Source organism: Mustela putorius, unplaced genomic scaffold (assembly GCF_011764305.1).
Source record: "Mustela putorius furo isolate JIRA1106 unplaced genomic scaffold, ASM1176430v1.1 tig00004121_pilon_pilon_pilon, whole genome shotgun sequence".
NCBI lineage: Eukaryota > Metazoa > Chordata > Mammalia > Carnivora > Mustelidae > Mustela > Mustela putorius.
The window spans coordinates 844003-852230 of NW_025422246.1; positions in this window are offsets into that span (position 1 = coordinate 844003).

Genomic DNA, 8228 nt, shown 5'->3' on the forward strand with positions numbered 1-8228 from the left:
GGCTTGAATTGCTATGTGCTTTCTTCTCAGGAACAACTTTGCTGTATACCATAGGTTTAGGGCCATTGTGTTTTCATTTTCATTAGTTTGTATGAAGTTTTAATTTATTCTTTGATTTCTGGTTGACCCATTCATTCTTTAGCAGGATGCATTTTTAACCTCCAAGTGTTTGAGTGTCTTCCAAATTTTCCCTTTTGATTGAGTTCCAGTTTCAAATCACTGAGGTCTGAGAATATGCAGGAAATAATCTCAATCTTTTGTTATTGGTTGACAACTGATTTTTGTCCCAGTATATGGTCTATTCTGGAGAAAGTTCCATGTGTACTTCAGAAGAAGAGGTTTTCTGTTGTTTTAGGATGGAATATTCTGTATACATATGTGAATTCCATATGGTTGAGGACGTCATTCAAAACCCTTGTTTCCTTGTTGATCTTCTACCTAGATGATCTGTCCATTGCTGTGAGAGGAGTGTTGAAGTCTCCTACTACTAATGTATTATTGTCAAAATCTTTATTTTGGTTATTAATTGGTTTATATAATTGGCTGCTGCCAAGTTGGGGGCATAGATATTTATAATTGCTAGAGCTTCTTGTTGGATAGGCCCTTTAGATATGATACAGTATTCCCTCTTCATCTCTTAGTACAATCTTTGGTTTAAAACTTAATTTTTCTGATGTGAGGATTGGTTCCTTAGCTTTCTTTTGAGGTCCATTAGTGTGGCAAATTGTTCTCCACCCCATCACTTTCAGTCTGGAGGTGACTTCAGGTCTAAAATGAATCTCCTGTAAACAGCACATAGTTTTTTTTAATCCATTCTGATACCTTCTGTCTTTTGGTTGATGCATTCAGCCCAATTGTATTCAGAGTAACTATTGAAAGATGTGAGTTTAGTGCCATTTTATTTCCTGTAAAGTCCCTTTTTCTGTAGATTGCCTCTGTTATTTACTGGTCTATGTTTTTCTTGGGCTTTCTCTTCACTTACATAATCTCCCTTAAAATTTATTTTAAGACTACCTTGGTGGTCACATACTCTTTCAGTTTATTTCTGTCCTAGAAGCTCCTTGTATCACCTTCCACTCTGAAAGATAGCCCTCCTGGACAAAGTATTTTTGGCTGCATGTTCTTCTCATTTACTATCCTGAACATATCTTGCCAGCCTTTTCTGGCTTGCCAGCTTCTGTGGATAGGTGAGTTTTTAGTCTGGACTTCCTGCCTCCATACCTAGGGAAGCTCCTCTCCCTAGCTGCTCTCAGGACAGCTTCTTTGCCTCTAAGATTTGCAAGCTTCATTATTATATATTGGATTGATCTATTTTTATTGATTTTGGGAGGGGTCCTCTTTGCCTCTTGGATATGGTTGCTTGGTTCTCTCCCCATATTAGGAAATTTTTCAGCCAGGATGTGCTCAAATATACCTTCTAGCACTCTCTCTTTCTCCACCCCTTTGGAACCCTGATAATATGATATTGGTTTATTTCAAGGAATCCTTAAATTCTCAAAGCCCTTCTTCATGGGCTATTAATTGTCTTTCTATCTTTTCCTCAACTTCCTTCCTTTTCATCAGCCTGTACTCTAGATCACTTAACCTCTCTTCTGCTTCATTGACCCTAGCTATTAGAGCATCCAATTTAGACCACATTTGATTCATTGGAATTTTAATTTTGGCATGATTCAATCTCATTTTCATTCTTAGAGATTCTCTATTGTCATGTTTTCTTTATCTCAAGCCAAGCTATTAACTTTATAAATGCTATACTGAAACTATCTCTGACATCTTACTTATAGCCATATTGATAACTCCATAGCAGAGAACATTGCCTCTGGCTCATTCTTTGTTATGGGTTCCTCTTTCTAGTCATTCTGGCCAGAGAAGGATGGGTGAGCGATTGAACAGAGTCCAAAATATCAATGATGACACAAACAAAATGCACTGTAGGAAATATCCCAAGTGGTTTGAAGACACCACAGAAAAGTACACAAAGCTAAAGTGCAACAAAACTATATTTTAAAAGGGGTGGTGGTGGAAGAGAGACTACAATTTCACAGGGTGGACAAAGTAGGGTGATCTGCTTATCCCCGATTGAACAATGGTCTCTGTGTTAGAAGACACTGCATACCGATATGGACCCTCAACTCTATGGTCAAATAATCTTTGACAAAACAGGAACAAATATACAGTGGAAAAAAGTCTCTTCAATAAATGGTGCTGGGAAAACTGGGCAGCTATATGTAGAAGAATGAAACTCAACCATTCTATTACACCGTACACAAAGATAAACTCAAAATGGATGAAAGACCTCAATGTGAGACAGGAATCTATCAGAATCCTAGAGGAGAACCTAGGGAGTAATCTCTTCGATATCAGCCACAGCAACTTCTTTCAAGATATGTCTCCAAAGACAAAGGAAACAAAAGTGAAGATGAACTTTTGGGACTTCATCAAAATCAAAAGCTTCTGCACAGCAAAGGAAACAGTCAACAAAACAGAGAGGCAACCCACGGAATGGGAGAAGATATTTGCAAATTACAGTACACACAAAAGGTTGATATCCAGGATCTATGAAGAACTCCTCAAACTCAACACACACAAAACAGACAATCATATCAAAAAATAGGAAGAAGGGCACCTGGGTGGCTCAGTGGGTTAAGCCGCTGCCTTCGGCTCAGGTCATGATCTCAGGGTCCTGGGATCGAGTCCCGCATCGGGCTCTCTGCTCAGCAGGGAGCCTGCTTCCCTCTCTCTCTCTCTCTGCCTGCCTCTCTGCCTACTTGTGATCTCTGTCTGTCAAATAAATAAATAAAATCTTAAAAAAATAATAAAATAAAATCTTTAAAAAAAATAGGAAGAAGATATGGACAGACACTTCTCTAATGAAGACATACAAATGGCTATCAGACACATGAAAAAATGTTCATCATCACTAGCCATCAGGGAGATTCAAATTAAAACCACATTGAGATATCACCTTTCACCAGTTAGAATGGCCAAAATTAGCAAGACAGGAAACAACATGTGTTGGAGAGGATGTGGAGAAAGGGGAACCCTCTTCCGCTGTTGGTGGAAATGCAAGTTGGTGCAGCCTCTTTGGAGAACAGTGTGAAGATTCCTCAAGAAATTAAAAATAGAACTTTCCTATGACCCTGCCATTACACTCCTGGGTATTGACCCAAAACATACAGATGTAGTGAAAAGAAGGGCAATCTGTACCCCAATGTTTATAGCAGCAATGGCCATGGTCGCCAAACTGTGGAAAGAACCAAGATGCCCTTCAACGGATGAATTGATAAGGAAGATGTGGTCCATATACACTATGGAGTATTATGCCTCCATCAGAAAGGACAAATACCCAACTTTTGTAGCAACATGGACGGGACTGGAAGAGATTCTGCTGAGTGAAATAAGTCATGCAGAGAGAGTCAATATCATATGGTTTCACTTATTTGTGGAGCATAACAAAAAGCATTGGGGGCATGGGGAGTTAGAGAGAAGGGGGTTGGGGTAAATTGGAAGGGGAGGTGAATCATGAGAGACTATGGACTCTGAAAAACAATCTGAAGGGTTTGAAGTGGCGGGGGCGGTGGGAGGTCAGGGTACCAGGTGGTGGGTATTATAGAGGGCACGGATTGCATGGAGCACTGGGTGTGGTGAAAAAATAATGATACTGTTATGCTGAAAATAAATAAATGAAAAAAAATTAACAAAAAAACCTTTAAAAATGTCTACATAAATGTATTGCAGAGGAAGAAAGAGAGCAGAGATGTAGAAGGCCAATGCTGAGAAAGCCTGCACTTGAAATAAATTCAGAATATCTGATTCCCAAAAAGTAAAGACACTACATACTAAAATTGCAAAAAATATATATATAAAAATAAATTGAACAGACAGAAAAAAGGACTAGAATGAACCATACATCTTTAAAGTGTAGAAGTGAAGAAAACTAAAAGTTAAAAAGCTACTTAAAAACATAAGGTGGGGTGTGAGTCCAAGACGACAGAGAAGAAGGAGACATTAATTTCATATGGTCCCAGGAATTCAGCTATGCAGCTATCAAATCATTCTGAACACCTGCAAACTCAAGTGGGGATCTAATAAAAGAATAGCTGCAATAGTATGAATAGAAAAGTGAGCACTTTCTGCAAGGTAGGAGGTGTCAAGAAGAGAATCTGAGGTGATATATGGGAAGATATACTGCAGGGGGAGGGAGATCCCATCAGCTGGCTATTGGTAAGTGATGTAGCAGCAACACACAAAAACAGAACTTTTAGAAGTCTGCTTCAGTCATGGACATAGTTCAGGCTGTTCAGTGGGTAAGGAACACTAGCTGGGGCTGTGTGGTCTCAGGATCTTCAGGGTCACAGGAAGCCTAGGGTTTCTTGAGTGTGTTAGAGCTCCCAGGCATTGGAGCCAGGAAGCCAGCTGTAAAGAGTAAGCCAAGAAGTGGGCTCTCGTCTTGGGGTTGCCATTAAACCACAAACTGTGGCACAGTTGGCCACCTTCTATCTGAGGAGGGGCCTAACAAGCAGCAGTACTGGGGACTCCCCGCCACCAAAGGAGAATGCAGTGTGGGAGTGCTACACAGGAGTCTCCAGGGTTTGGAGACTAGAAACGGGATCACATACCTGAGATGGGAACTTTCAGTCAAAGCCCATGTGAGCATGGAGTGCAGCTGGAGACCAAGGAGAAAGGAGTGATTGCTTTTCTCTGAAGGCTTAGTGAGAAGTGGGAACCTGAGCTATCAGTTTCAGAGCCAGAAAGATGGGGAAGCTGCCATTTTCATTGTCATCTAAAGCTTCTCAGAAAGACTTCAGAGAACAAAAGCAACATACACAGATTACTTAGCCTAGCCCTGGAGCAAAGGGACTACACCTCTGCCAGGGGCAAATATACTTGAGACTCAATGTAACAGGCCCCTCCCCCAAAAGACCTCCAAGAACATCCAGCCAATATCATCAGGAAGTGCAAAACTTCACCACTAGGGGAATGTAGCCATAGAACTCATGGCACTCTTCCCATGATTCTTAGTCTTTCTTTTTCTTTTTTTTTTAATTTTTTATTTTAAAAATTTTTTAAATTAACATATAATATATTATCTGTTTCGGAAGTACAGGTCTGTGATTTATCAGTCTTTTTTTTTTAATTTTTTAAAAGATTTTATTTATTTGCCAGAGAGAGAGAGAGAGAAAGAGAGAGAGAGAGTGTACACACAAGCAGGCAGAGAGGCAGGCAGAGGCAGCGAACGAAGCAGGCTCCCTGCCAAGCAAGGAGCCCGATGTGGGACTCGATTCCAGAACCCTGGGATCATGACCTAAGCCAAAGGCAGCGGCTTAACCAACTGAGACACCCAGGTGTCCCTGTGATTTATCAGTCTTACACAATTCACAACCATAGCACATACCCTCCCCAACGTCCATTCCCCAGCCACCCCATCCTTTCCAGTCCCTTTCCATCCAGCAACAATCAGTTTGTTTCCTGAGATAAAGAGTCTGTTTTGCTTTGTTTCCCTCTTCAGTTTGATCTTGTTTCACTTTTCTCTCCCTTCCTCTATGATCTTCTGTCTTGTTTCTTAAATTCAGCATATCAGTGAGATCAGATGATAATTGTCTTTGACTGACTTATTTCACTCAGAATAATACCTTCTAGTTTCATCCATGTCATTGCAAATGGCAAGCTTTCATCACTTTGATGGCTGCATAGTATTCCATTGTGTTTGTGTATATGTATATATATATAATCACCTCTTCTTTGTCCATTTATCTGTTGATGGACATCAAGGCTTGTCCCATAGTTTGGGTAATGTGTATATTGCTACTATAAACATTCAGGTGAACATGCCCCTTTGGGTCACTACATTTGTATCTTTAGGGTAAATACCCAGTAGTGTGATTGCTGGGTCACAGTGTAGCTATATTTTCAACTTTTTGAGGAACCTCCATGCTGTTTTTCAGAGTGGCTGCACCAACTTGCATTCCCACCAACAGTGTAGGAGGGTTCCCCTTTCAGTGCATCCTCGCCAACACCTGTCACTTGTGGAATGGCTAATTTTAGACATTCTGACTGGTGTGATGTGCTATCTCAGTGTGGTTTTGATTTGTATTCCCTGGATGCCAAGTAAAGCACTTTTTCATGTGTCTTTTTGGCCATTCAGATGTCTTCTTTGCAGAAATGTCTGTTGATATCTTCTGCCCATTTCTTGATTGGATTATTTGTTCTTTGGGTGTTGAATTTAATAAGTTCTTTATAGATTATTTGTTCTTTGGGTGTTGAATTTAATAAGTTCTTTATAGATTTTGGATACTAGCCCTTTATCTGATATGTTGTTTGCAAATATATTCTCCCATTCTGTCAGTTACCTTTTGGTTTTGTTGATTGTTTTCTTCGCCATGTAAAGGCTTTTTATCTTGATGAAGTCCCAATAGTTCATTTTTACCTTGCTTCCCTTGATTTTGGTGATGTTTCTTGGAAGAAGTTGCTCTGGCTGAGGTCGAAGAGGTTGCTGCCTGTGTTCTCCCCAAGGATTTCGATGAATTCCTGTCTTACATTGAGGTCTTTCATCCATTTTGGGTCTATTTTTGGTGTAAGGAAATGGTCCAGTTTCATTCTTTTGCATTTGGCTGTCCAAATTTCCCAACACCATTTGTTGTAGAGACTTTCTTTTTTTCCCTTGGACATTCCTTCTTGCTTTGTTGAAGATTAGTTGATCATAGAGTTGAGGGTTCATTTCTGGGCTCTCCATTCTGTTCCATTGATCTGTGTGTCTATTTTTTGACCAGTACCATACTGTCTTGATGACAACAGCTGTGTAATAGAGCTTGAAGTCTGGAATTGTGATGCCACCAACTTCGGTTTTCTTTTTTAACATTCCTCTGGCTATTCAGGGTCATCTCTGGTTCCATATAAATTTGAGGATCATTTGTTCCATTTCTTTGAAAAAAGTTGATGGTATTTTGATAGGGATTGCATAAATGTGCATATTTTGTAGTAGATATGTAGCATAGACATTTTCACAATATTTGTTCTTCCAATCCACGGCTATGGAAAGGTTTTAAATTTCTTTGTGTCTTCCTCAATTTCTTTCATGAGTACTTTATCATTTTCTAAGTACATATTCGTTGTCTCTTTGGTTAGATTTATTCCTAGATATTTTATAGTTTGGGGTGCAATTGTAAAGGGGAACCAACTCCTTAATTTCTCTTTCTTCTGTCTCTTTGGTGTATGGAAATGTAACTGATTTCTGTGCATTAGTTTTATAACATGACACTTTACTGAATTCTTGTATGAGTTCTAGCAATTTTGGAGTGGAGCCTTTTGGGTTTCCCAGATAGAGTATCATATCATCTGCAAAGAGTGAAAGTTTGACTTCTTTTCCAATTCAGATGCCTTTTATTTCCTTTTGCTTTCTGATTGCTGAGGTGAGAACTTCTAGTACTATGTTGAATAGCAGTAGTGATAGTGGACATCCCTGCTGTGTTCTTGACCTTAGGGGTCAAGAACAGTTTTCCCCAATTCAGAATGGCATTTGCTGTGGGTTTTTCATAGTAGGATTTTATGATATTGAGGCATGTACCCTCTGTCTCTACACTGTGAAGGGTTTTGATCAAGAAAGGGTGTTGTACTTTGTCAAATGCTTTTTCAGCATCTCTTGAGAGTATCATGTGGTTCTTGTTCTTTCTTTTATTAATGTATCACAGTGATTTGCAGTTGTTGAACCAACCTTACAGCCCAGGAATAAATCCCACTTTGTTGTGGTGAATAATCCTTTTAATGTACTGTTGGATCCTATTGGCTAGTATTTTGGTGAGAATTTTTGCATCCTGTTTATCAGGGATATTGTTTTGTAATTCTCCATTTTAGTGGGGTCTTTGGTTTGGGATCAAGGTAATCCTGTCCTCCTAAAATGAGTTTGGAAGTTTTCCTTCCATTTCTATTTTTTTGGAATAGATTCAGGAAAATCAGTATTAATTCTTTAAATGTTTGGTAGAATTACCCCTGGGAAGCCATCTGGCCAGGCTCTTGTTTGTTGGGAGATTTTTCACTACTGATTCAATTTCCTTACTGGTTATGGGTCTGTTTTGGTTTTCTATTTCTTCCTGGTTCCATTTTGGTAGTTTATACATCTCCAGGAATGCATCCATTTCTTCCAGATTGCCTATTATGTCAGCATATATTTGGTTATAATATGTTCTTATACTTGTTTGTATTTCTTTGGTGTTGGTTGTGATCTCTTTCAT